We start from the raw sequence: 13,009 nt of genomic DNA on the forward strand, positions 1-13,009 counted from the left end.
CTCAGTATTCCTTTATTATTCGGTGCAGTTTGTCCCTCTTTTGCTATAAAGATGTTTGACCTCCGCAGGTTTGTGCAAAAGCCTCTGATGAGTAGATCAAATCCATGTGACTCATCTGAACATGAGCTTCACTGCAAGATATGGGACTAAGAAAATCTGACCTTTTTTGCTCAAAGGCCTTAAATATGGTTAATTTCATGAAGTTAAAACAATGAGTGAGAAATGCAAAATCTTCAACATGTCATTTTTCTTATGACTTCATTTTCACAATCATAAACATTTAATTCATCTAATTGCATATAGACCATTTGACACCAACCATAGGTCAGCTGTTCCTAAAACGCTGCTTCCTGTTCCTCTCTGTTTTTCCTTCTTTCAGTCCCTGACAGTTACATAATGAACATACATGGTGGTGTACTGAACAGCTGTCTGTGAAGATTTGGAGGGAGACATTTGATTAGATGTACTTTAAGCAGGAAGGCTACATTTAAAGCATACAGAGTTCATAGGTTATTGGCTACAATATGTAGATTGAGAGATGGAGGAACGAGCTTGTGTGAGTTTGATCTTAAACCCACTGAAAGCTTGGATTTATTGAGGTTTAATGCACAATTGTGTAACAGAAGTGCATTTTCTGCTTGGATATCTTTAATAACTCAAAGTCTTATGTATGAGCAAAGCAAGCAAAGTTTATTCATATAGCACTTTTTACAGCAGATGTTGTCACAAAGCAGCTTTACAGAAAAAGTCCAAGCCCCCGTGAGCATCGCAAATGGGGCAGTGGCAAGGAAAATCTTCCTAAGAGCAACAGGAAGAAACTTTGAGAGGAAACGAAGACTCATAAAGGGATCCCTTCCTTGTCTGGTCCACACCGGATAGCAGACATCATCACCATCATCACCACCATCATCGTTAACCGGTTAGTCCAGATAAGTTCACGGTAGCACTTGAGAGAGCAGAGAATCCCAGACAACCCTGTCCCCCACAACTTCCTCCAGCTCATTGCTGGGGACCCCAAGTTGCTCCTAGGCCAAATTGGAGATATAATAACCTCCAGCGGGTCCTAGGACAACCCCGGGATCCTGTCTGGGTAGGCCGCACCTGATACACCCCCCATCCAGATGGAATGACTATACACAACAAGACCCTGGTCCAGGAAGAGGGATAGTAAAAAGTGTTAATATAAAGTATTAAAGTACAAAACAGAGGAAACAGGTGGAGCAATGGTTAAATAGATTAGTTTTAGTTTATGCAGCAGCAGCATCATCGGGATGGTCAGTTCATGAGGCTGAGGTTTGTACATTGTTATACAGCATGAAGCTCAATGTTGGTCAAGCCGGTCCAGAAGGCTTGCAAGCGATGTAAACCCAATCAAGGCAGAAGGAGGAACAGCATCAAAAACAAAGGATGGGCAGCTGATCAACTCAGCAAAGACACACCCAGAGTCAGTTCTGTAAATAGTGACCGGTCACAGATTACAGTGTTAACAGAGCAGCAGAGACTCCGACAGGTCTGGTTATTGCAACATGTACTAAAAGTGAAAAGGTAACAGAGTCATGAGGCTCTCTGAAAGGTCGGCACCCCTCCACTCAACCCTGAGCAAATGGGAGTGAACGTGTGAGCTTTCTTAATCAAAGTCTAATTACTGCTAGTTTAAGAGTTTTTGGGATGCATCCAAGGCGTGTGGGACACGGGGATCGTCCCAGTCTGTCTCCAAATTGTTGAGCTCTGCTCAAGTGAGAATGATGCTTCTCGCCCTCTGGTTCATAGTCAGATGGTGAGGCAGAGCAGCTCTGATCCACACAAAGCCCGATTAATACAGCAGGACACTTGTGTAGAAGCATCAATAGGTCCTGGTGCAGAGGGGCGTCCCACTCTCCGAGCAGCACTCACCTGTAAACTCTACCTCTAGTCATTCTATGCACTCACTGTCCTTCAGTTTCATGCCAGCTATTCATTTAAAAAATGCATTGAATACATCCAGGAGATCCCCTCCCATCAACCCACCACCGATGGGAGGGGCAGTAGTAGGGGTTCGGTGCTTTGTGGATCGGGCAGTGTCCGAAGGCGTGGGCCTTGGCGTTCTGATCCTCGGTTGCTCAAACTGACTTTTTGAACTTGGAATGTTACCTCACCGACGGGGAAGGATCCAGAGTTGGTGCGCAAGGTTGAGAGATACCGGCTAGATATAGTTGGGCTCACCTCAACACACAGCTTGGGCACTGGGTCCAATCTCCTTGAGAGGGGCTGGACTTTATTCTTTTCTGGAGTTGCCCATGGTGAGAGGTGGCAGGTAGGTGTGGGCTTTCTCATAGCCCCTTGACTCTGCACCTGTATGTTGGGGTTTTCTCTGGTGGACGAGAGGGTAGCTTCCCTACGCCTTCGGGTTGGGGAAGAGGTCTTGACGGTTGTCTGTGCTTATGCACCGAACAGCAGTTCAGAGTACCCAGCCTTCTTAGAGTCCTTGGGAAGGACGCTTGAAAGTGCTCCTCCTGGAGACTCTATTGTCCTACTGGGGACTTCAACGCTCACGTGGGCAATGACAATGAGACCTGGAGGGGTGTGATTGGGAGGAATGGCCTCTCTGATCTGAACATGAGTGGTGTTCTGTTTTTGGACTTCTGTGCAAACCAAAATTTGTCCATCACAAACACCATGTTTGAACACAAGGATGTCCATAATTGCACATGGCACCAGGACACCCTAGGCCGCAGTTAAACGATTGACTTTGTAGTCCACATGTGCTTTCTGGATTTGGAGAAGGCATTCGACATAAAGACTTTGTGCAACTAAGGCCTTGTTCAGACTGACAGCCCAAGTCTGATTTCTGTCACATCCAGATTGTATCTAGATTGATTTTTGATATTCTGGCAAAACACCACACACAATTGATTTTGTGAATTGGATCTGAATCGCATTTGGAGTTGGTTTGAAATGCGATTCAGTGAGTCTTTTGCATCACCTGCAACAAAACAAACAATGATGCCAAATCCAGAGTGATGAAGTGCCGGGCTTCAAGAAGAGCACCAAAGGTTCACAATGATGAAGAGAGTTCTGAGGAGTTTGGAGGGGGAGATGATGCTCCTCCATCTCTCCTGCAGCTGCGCTTGAAATCCACGTCACCAGCGTAGCTACATAGCTAGATCCCTACAGTAACCCACACAGACAGACTGGTCTTGTCTGGACACACACATTCGATCTGATCACTCGCAGATAACGGTGTGGACAGTTATCTGAAAAGATCTGATTTGGGAAACAAATCCAATTTGCCTGCAATCTGAGGAGAGCCTAACATTGCTGTGAAAATAAAGCAGGCTGCTATTGTGGGCCATAAGTGTAAACGAATTGAAAGAAAACAGATTAATCTTTCATAATTACACTGTGAAATTTCATAATATATTAATTGACTGACATATTCGAAAGCCTTTAAATAGTAAAATGTGTTCTTTTTATGTAGCATTTCATTTTCACTGGGCTTAATTGTGACTATCCTGAAGATCTGCGAAAAGGACTTACATTGACTCTTCAGAAGACAAAAAGTGAGGAAAGCACCAGGATCAGAGGGTGTATCACCATCCTGTCTGAGGTCCTGGACTGACCAAATTTACAGTGCTCTTTAATAATGACTACAGACCTGTTGCATTGACCTCTGTAGTCATGAAATCTTTTGAGAGACTGGTGCTCTCCCATATGAAGAAGACCACTGATCCTCTGCTAGACCTCCTGCAGTTTGCATAGCAAGCAAACAGGTCGGTGCATGACGTAATGGTCACGGGACTCCAGCTTCTTCTTCAACAGCTTGAACACCCAGGAACGCATGCAAGATTTCTGTTCTTAGACTTCAGCTGAGTGTTAAACATGAGCATCCTAGGACAGCTAAACAACAAATTACTCCAACTCGGCATGCAAAAGCTCCACCTACCAGTCGATCGCCAACTTCTTCACTGGCAGAGAGCAGCAGGTGAGGTTGGGAAAGTTGTCTCAAACACCCAGATCATCAGTACAGGCATTCCACAGGGCTGTGTCCCCTCACCATTGCTCTTCTCTCTGTACACGGATGACTGGACCTCCACGGACCCCTCAGTCAAAATCTTGAAGTATGCAGATGACACTACAGTCATTGGTCTCATCCACGATGGTGATGAGTCTGCTTACAGACAGGTGGTTGATCAGGTGGTTCTTTGCATCAGCCACAATAACCTGGTGCTGCACACAGCAAAAACAGTGGAGATGACAGTGGACTTAGGGAAGAGCCTCCAGCCCTGACACCACTCACCGTCCTGGACAGAACTGTGGTGGCAGTGGAGTCCTGCAAGTTCCTGGGCACAACAATTACCAGGGACCTGAAGTGGGACAGCAACATCAGCTCCATCATTAAGAGAGCCTAGCAGAAGATGTACTTCCTGTGTCAGCTGAGGAAGTTCCACCTGCCCCAGGAGCAGATGGTGCGGTTCTACACAGCCATCACAGAGTCTGTCATCACCACGTCCATCACAGTGTGGGGCAGGTCAGCTACCGAGCATGACCTCCACAGACTGCAGCACATCATCAGGTCTGCACAGAGGACAATTGGGTTTAAGTTGTCTGCACTGCTGGAACTGCATAGACCCCTCTCACCCTGGACACCACCTGTTCCAGCTCCTTCCCTCAGGCCAGCGCTTCAGCCAGATGAGGATAAGGACATCCAGGCTACAAAGGAGCTTCTTCCCACAAGCCATCATTCTCAGAACAGTTAAAATATTGCACATAAATAATGTTCCAACTTCAAACTGCACTTCTACATATACTGATAAATAGTATTAACTCAACTCCATCCTCTGGAACTGCCAACACAGACCAATGTTTGTTCTAGCATCTTACTCACCTGCCATGTTACCCCACTGATCTCACCGTCACCTCATTGATCCCCTTTCTCTGCCACTATACACCCTTTAACTGCTGCTGTACTCAGCACTTTAACTTTGGACTCATACTTTGCACACTGTAAGGTTTACAGGTATGACTGTGTGTGTGTGTGTGTGTGTGTGTGTGTGTGTGTGTGTGTGTCTGAGTGAATGTGTGTGTGTGACTGAGCGAGTGATGGTAGGAATGCATGTTTTATTTTATTTTGTTGATTTTATATTTATTTTATCTTATTCCCTGCATGTGAATGTCTGTCTGATACTGTGCTCTGTGAACTCCTGTAACCAAAACCAAATTCCTTGTATAGGAAGCATACCAGGCCAATAAAGCTTGATTCTGATTCTGATTCTGATTTACAATGCATCCAGCTTACCGGCTGGTTTTGACTAAGAAATCAGATTTAATTGAACCCACGGCTGCATGTTCAACCCCTGAAGTTACCGTTTTAGCCAAACCTGTGGTAGCTGAGACAGAAATGCTGCTAAGCTAATGACAAAGTAAGAGTTCCTGTGTCGTTTCCTCAAGCAAGAATTAAGATGGGTTCTAGACTACACAGGCTTTTGAATAGTGTGTATTTAGTCCAGGACTGGGCTTAATCCCTGTCTGGGAAACTGATCTTAAATTAAACTGCAGCTTAGCTAATAACAGTACAGTTGTCTGAGATGTTTTGGTGAAACCACTCATTGTGCAGCAGTTGGTGCCGAGAGCCTCAGATCAGTCTTCGGGCCAGCCTTCTTAACGATGTCCAGGTGAGGTTCACACCTGAGCTCCATCACTGCTGCTATTTAATGACCCTTCCGCAGTGCAGTGTAGCATGGTTGTCTTTAGGTTGGGTTTTTGGTGATCTTCAGGATGGTTTCTCAGAGAGTCATTGTGGGTTTTCTTCTGATTGTGCTGATCTCTAATGGTGAGTTCACCTCTGAGGTTCTGGTGTGTAGCTGGTCTGTATGTTAAGCACTTTGGCTGATCCTCTCTTGTTGCAGTGTTGGGGTCTCTGGCTGAGCGTGAACAGGCACGTGCAGAGGGGCTTATCCTATCACGGCTGATCAGAAACTACAGAGGTTTGAACATTTTCACACTTCACTGGATGATTTTTTATTATTATTATTATTATTATTATTATTATTATTATTGCAGCTGTAATTTCTCATGGTGGAAAAGAAATTTGAGTAAGAAACCAATTTGAGTCTTTGCTTCCATCAGCATATGAACTGGCAGTTTCAAGGCATGTGTGCCCAATCCTGATCCTGGAGATCTCCCATCCTAACCTGGTTTTACTTGTGCCATGTTGATCTTTCTGTCCAGAGACCAATGGTGGAGCAGAACAGCTGTTCCGGGTGGTTAGAGATGAACGTTCAGTTGATGATGATTATGATTCAGGCTCTGGAAACTGACGTGGTGCTGACGTGAGATGAACGCCTTGAGGTAAAGTGAGATTTCAGGCTGGGTTCCTCACTGCCAGGTGTGGAGCTACTGCACTACCAGCATTCAGCGGTTCTGCTGATCCAACATCCCATGAGTTGTGGTGCCTTTGTTGGAGCAGAATGAACCCTAATCTGTGCTGGAGCTTTAGCATCTGCAGTGGGGGAATTAATTTAGATTTGCCCAAGATGCAACATCCTGAATTGAGCTTTGCTTTGTGTGCCTGTTCCAGGGAAAGCTGTCCACATGAGGTTGCCAACATCCCATGATCCTGCAGCATCTGAGCATGTGTGGTGGTCAGCCTGCATGACCTCACAGGGTCCAGCTTCATGCCTCATGGATTCTTTGTCTTGGAATAAATGTTTTCCTCAACTGCTGTGGCTTTTCAATGTATTTCTAAATGGAGCCTGCAAGAATGGGTGCTAGTTGGGGCTGTCTTGAGACTGCATGGTCTAGCTATTATTCTTGCTTAGTGATCATGCCTGGAGACCAGGTGTCAACCCTTGTTCTGCAGGGCTCCCTTCCTGCAGAACTCGATTCCAAACTGCATCTAACCTGCTGGGCTTTAACATTGATACATCTGATGTAGCTAGTTGCTGTCCTATGAAGAAGCTGCTTAGCTGGAGTGGATGAGACTACGGTTGGAACAAGACCATGCAGGAAGGTGGCTCTTCTTGGCCATGGTTGAAAACAGGCTGTTTTCTGTTAAACTTGGCATGTCACACTATGTAAATTCTTGTGCAAGAGTCGTGCTCTTGCTTCTCTAATTTTAAAACATGTTGCCTGTTGTGTTTTGTATTTCCTTCTCCTGGGAAGTTGCCTGGAGATATGTTCCATCCACAACTGTATGTTCAGCATGGAGTCTCTCATCCTAGTACTGGATTTTGACCACACTGAACAGAACACATATTAGAGCAAGGTACATCTTCAGGACTGGGATTGAGCACCCCTGTGTTAATTTCACCTTCCAGGCTGAGGCCCAAAGAGCCAGACTTTGAGCAGGACAATAAATGGAAATATGGTACTGAAATTTTTTGGAATATAGCAAGGTTATTGGCTAGACCTGGCCAAGTCACCCAGTGTCTTGAATAAGCAAGGTACAGCACTGGAGTAGAAGGTTCAGGTTCCAAAAATTCTCACCAGGATCATCTTCCCACTGCCAGGTGACTTTGACTGGCTCAGAAGTTAGCAAAGTCACTTCTTGAGTCACTGGTTTCCCTCATCCAGAAGACCAAATTCAGCTCCTTAACTAAGGAAGGCAGTGGTGCTCATTCTTGGTCCTGGAGTTGTAACTCCCTGCAGTGTTTTGCATCTGCTAATCAAGGCCTTCAGGAGAGCTAGCTGTTACATATAAAGTCTTGAGTTGTAGATCTCAGGGTCTCCTGAGTTAAGCTCATGGGTTCTCCAGGACTGACTATGGGATTCTGTGTTCTTTAGCTGTAAAGTCTTGGAGGCACTCATATTAACTGTGGTTGAGGGTTTAACCTGAGCTTAAGTCTGAGAGTCATGCGAGTTATTAAAATCCTTTGCTGTGTCCTCTAAAGCTGCGACTTAAACTAAACCCAATTGCTGTGTTGCCTTGTCCAAGCCTCCATGAGCATTGCCAGTGGGTACAGTGGCAAGGAAAATCTAACTAAATGCAAGAGGAACAAAGACTCACATGGGGGAGCCCATCCTCCTCTGGTCAATGCCGGATAGCAAAGGGTATGTTTAAAGGGGAAAACAGGGAAAACAGGTGGAGCAATGGTTAATTAGATTAGTTTTGGTTTCTGCAGCAGCATTGGGATGGTCATTTCATGAGTGTGAGGTTTGCACAGTGTTACAGTACAGTACAGCAAGAAGCTCAATGGTGGTCAAGCCCGTCCAGAAGGCTGGCGAGCAATGTACACCTGAGGCAGAAGAAGCAACAGCATTAGAAACACAGGATGGGCAGCTGATCAACTCGGCAAAGAAACACACAGTCAGTTCTGTAAAGAGTGACCAATCACAGATTACAGTGTTAATAGCGCAGCAAAGACCCTGGCAGGTCTAGTTATTGCATCATTTACTACAAGGGAGAAAACAGAAGGTAAGAGAGTCATGAGGCTCCCTGAGAGTCGGCGCCCCTCCACTCAACCATCAACACATGGAATGTTTTAATTCAAAGCTTCATTGGTTAATTAGACACACACTGAGGTACCATAGTGAACTATGTGAAGTGATAATTGCTGCAGCCTTGATTAATCTCATGATTGTCAGAATGTATTGATCTTAAAAGCAAAGATGTTCTATGTTTAGGCTATTCCTGTTATTGACTCTATAGGGAAACTGTAGTAGCCATACCGTACATCTCAATTTGAACACTTCAAGGTGATTTGCAGTGCTAAGCAGAATGCATGGCCTGCAGTGTGTTCAGTCTGGGGTCAATGTGAACTCTTAGTGTTCCAGCTGTGCAGATCAGTATGATGAGTGTGGGACACGGGGATCGTCCCAGTCTGTCTCCAAATTGTTGAGCTCTGCTCAAGTGAGTGATGCTTCTCGCCCTCTGGTTCACAGTCCGATGGTGAGGCAGAGCAGCTCTGAGCCACATAAAGCTCGATCAGTACAGCAGGACACTTGTGGCTTCTGGTGGAGGGGGCCTATGTAGAAGCATCAGTACGTCCTGGTGCAGAGGGTCGCCCCACTCACCGAGCAGCGCTCACCTGTAAACTCTACCTCTAGTCCTTCCATGCATTCACTATCCTTCAATTTCATGTCAGCTATTCATTTAAAAATGTCTTGAATACAACCAGGAGATGTTCCTTGTACGTCTGATACTCAGCAAGTCAATTTTTTGATTGTGAATTGAATAAGTGGGAGCCTGGATTTAGTTGATGTGTTTTAAATTATGAATAGCCATAAAAGACAAAGCACAAGAAGTCTTGGGTTAGTACGGTCTTGTTCAGGCTCACAGCCCAAGTGTGATTTCTGTCACATCCAGATTGTATCTAGACTGATTTTTGATATTCTGGCAAAACACCACACAAAGTCAAGTAGCTACATAGCTAGATCCCTAAGGCAACAGAGGCAGACAGACTGGTTCTTTATCTTATTCTCTGCATGTGAATGACTGGTGTTTATTTAGTCAGGACTGGGCTTATTCTCTTTCTGGGAAACTGATCTTAAATTAAACTGCAGCTTAGCTAATAACAGTACAGTTATCTGACATGTTTTGGTGAAAACACTCATTGTCCAGCAGTTGGTGCCGAGAGCCTCAGATCAGTCTTCGGGCCAGCCTTCTTAACGATATCCAGGTGAGGTTCACACCTGAGCTCCACCACTGCTGCTACTTAATGACCATTCGGCAGTGCAGTGTATCGTGCTTGTCTTTAGGTTGGGTTTTTGGTGATCTTCAGGATGGTTTCTCAGAGTCAGAGTCTCTAATGGTGAGTTCACCTCTGAGGTTCTGGTAGGTAGCTAGTCTGCATGTTGAGCAGTTTGGCTGATCCTCTCTTGTTGCAGTGTTGGGGTCTCTGGCTGAGCGTGAGCAGGCACGTGCAGAAGGGTTCACCCTATCATGGCTCAGCAGAAACTACAGAGGTTTGAACACTTTCACCCTTCACTGGGTTAGTATAACAGCTGCAATACTGTCTCATGGTGGAACAGAAAATTTGAGTAAGAAGCCCACTTGAGTCTTTGCTTCCATAAGCCTAGTAACTGGCTGTTTGAAGGCATGGGTGCCCAATCCTGGTCCTAGAGATCTCCCACCCTGATCTATCACACCTGATCCAGGTAAGGCAGGCCTTCAGGTGCATCTGAATATTGCAACTATCTCCTAGACCAGGATTGGACAGGCCTGTTCTACTGGAGTACTGTGGAAAGAATACTTCACTTGTAGGTTTGTCTCACTGTACTTGGCATTATTGGTAACCTGGCTTGAAGTGTACCCTGTTCATCTTGTCTAAAATCTTTGTCCAGACACTGACAGTGGAACACTGCAGGGGGATGGAGATGGAGATTCAGGCTCTGGAGATCCTGCAGCTGTAGTGTTGAAATGAGGAGAAAACGTGAAGGTAAAGTGAGACTTCAGGCTGGGTTCCTCACTACCAGGCCTGGAGCTGCAGCACTGCTAGAGTTCATTGGTTCTGCTGATCCAACTCTCCATGAGCTGTGTTGCTGTTGGAGCCGAATGAACCCTATTCTGTGCTGAGGCTCCAGCATCTGCAATGAGGAACATCTCTGCTTGAGGAAAGGCTGCTTCTATGTGAAGTTATCTGAGCAATAACCTTCTAAAGGAGTGAAGGGTTTTACTTTGACTGTTCCAGGGAACCTGGCTGACCCAAGTGCGTGTCAATATTGCATAATTCTGCAGCGTCTGACCATGAGCTCACAGACCCTACCAGTTCAATGCCTCCTGGATTCTTCATCCCTGAATAAAATTCGGTTGTCTTGAATGCTGTTGCTTGTGTCGTCTTAATCCATTGCATACAGATGAGTCTACCTGGGGTTGTTGACTGACACCAGCACGCCGTGTCAAGCTTTCATTCTTGTGCCATAACCTCTCATTACCGTCACATTTTCACTTCCTGACCTTAAATCTGGTTCCTGATTCTCATATTTGCTGGTAGGTATGACTAATTGTATTTTGTCCAACTCCTTAGTGGACTACAAGACCAGAAACTGTATTTGAAGACCTCTGGTATAATGGGTTATATGGTTCCCACTGGTGGTCCAGTTATGCTGCATCCACATTTTATCAACCTTTCAACCAGGAGAAGAGAGAATCCAAAGCTTATTCAGCTGGGGCAGTTCTGTGGCATCTTAATGGGGGAAGGTCACTTGCCCCTCGGTAAACAAACCTTAGCCGCTTTGGTGATGGTGAAAGTGGGGCGGTGTGTTAAAGTAAACTCTGCTTGTACGGTGGGCCGGATTGAACACAGGGCTTCAAGCTCATGTCAAGTTTAGGCTATGTATACATGCTGGGAGAGATGATGAATGGCAGTGCTGGAAGTCACAGACTGGCTGTGGTGGTGTGTAAGCCTTCGTTAACGGGTTTCAAGTTTCTGGACACTATCAGTGTGGTCCATGTACCAGTGGCTGTTGGTGATGTGACTTTCTCTTTCCATGCTTACTAGAGCTGGGTTACTTTGTCCATGTCAGTCATGAGGAAGCTCTCTGGTAGCTGAGCACGGCTTCTCTAGGACTTACTTTGGGAACCAGGGGATCGGATCAAACCAGCAGAAGGGGTGTGAACTTTCAGGTATAAGAGAATTGTTGGAACATAATCCTGGAGAGAATCTTGACTGTCTGAACATGAATGGTCTACTATGGCTTCTCTGGTTATTGCTGGATACATAAGCACTGATGAGACACTTCATCTCAGTCCAGGTTTTATTGGCATGTAGGTTTGACTACATGATTCAATACTACTGTAATTTTCAAACTCCATCAGCTTTGAGCTCTGTGTACCCCATCACTCAGCAGGAAAATGCAGAGAACAGTCTGAGAGTGCAGATTAAAATGTTATTTCACATTAATATAGTTTTACTCAAAATTACATTACCATAGCCACGATCTGAGGACAATTGGAATCTTACCAAATTTTATGAATTTCAGAAAATCTCAGTATTCCTTTATTATTCGGTCCATTTTGTCCCTCTTTTGCTATAAAGATGTTTGACTCCGCAGGTTTGTGCAAAAGCCTCTGATGAGCAGATCAAATCCATGTGACTCATCTGAACATGAGCTTCACTGCAAGATGTGGGACTAAGAAAATCTGACCTTTTTTGCTCAAAGGCCTTAAATATGGTTAATTTCATGAAGTTAAAACAATGAGTGAGAAATGCAAAATCTTCAACATGTCATTTTTCTCATAATGACTTCATTTTCACAATCATAAATGTTTAATTTCATAGAGGAACTGTGGTACTGTATGAGGAAGTCAGGTATAGCTGAAAAGTATGTTAGGGTGGTGCAGGACATGTATGAGGATAGTGAGACAGTGGTGAGGTGTGCAGTTGGAGTGACAAATGGTTTCAAGGTGAAGGTAGGGTTACATCAGGGATCAGCTTTGAGCCCCTTCCTGTTTGCAATGGTGATGGAAAGGTTGACAGATGAGGGCAGGCAGGAGGCTCCATGGACCATGATGTTTGCAGCTGACATTGTAATCTGTGGGGAGAGTAGAGAGCAGGAGGAAGAGAATCTGGAGAGATGGAGGTTTGCACTGGAGAGGAGAGGAATGAAGGTCAGTAGAGACAAGACGGAATACATGTGTGTGAATGAGAGGGAGGCAGGTGGAAAGGTGAAGATGCAAGGAGTACAGGTCGTACTGTGGCTCTCTCTAAAAGACAGGAGGCTGAGCTGGAGGTGGCGGAGATGAAGATGCTGAGATTTTCGTGGGAGTGACGAGGATGGACAAGATTAGAATTGAGCAGATCAGAGGGACAGTGAAAGTGGAGCAGTTTGGAGATAAAGCCAGAGAAGCCAGGTTGAGATGGTTTGGACATGTGTTGAGGAGGAATAGTGAATATATTGGGCAAAGAATGTTGGAGATGGAGCTGCCGGGTAGAAGAAGAAGAGGTAGACCTCAGAGAAGGTTTATGGATGTAGTGAAGGTGGACATGAATGTGGTTGGGGTAAAAGTAGAGGAGGCAGTGGATAGGGCAAGATGGAGGCAGATGATCCGCTGTGGCGACCCCTAAAGGGAGCAGCCGAAAGAAGAAGTCTG

The 13,009-nt window shown here is 45.3% G+C and overlaps 1 long non-coding RNA gene across 11 annotated transcripts; it reads left to right on the forward strand.

The window, feature by feature from the left end:
• Positions 1-5,700: 5,700 nt before the first annotated feature.
• LOC119264020 lies at positions 5,701-10,736 on the forward strand. Of its 11 annotated transcripts, none has more exons than XR_005130712.1 (5): positions 9,619-9,728; positions 9,805-9,908; positions 9,992-10,176; positions 10,261-10,355; positions 10,608-10,736. It is a non-coding gene; the product is annotated as an uncharacterized LOC119264020 (long non-coding RNA). The 11 variants fall into 11 exon arrangements; XR_005130715.1 differs by having other exon boundaries at positions 9,997-10,180; XR_005130711.1 differs by having other exon boundaries at positions 9,997-10,176.
• Positions 10,737-13,009: the final 2,273 nt, after the last annotated feature.

Source organism: Pygocentrus nattereri, chromosome 9 (genome assembly GCF_015220715.1).
Source record: "Pygocentrus nattereri isolate fPygNat1 chromosome 9, fPygNat1.pri, whole genome shotgun sequence".
NCBI lineage: Eukaryota > Metazoa > Chordata > Actinopteri > Characiformes > Serrasalmidae > Pygocentrus > Pygocentrus nattereri.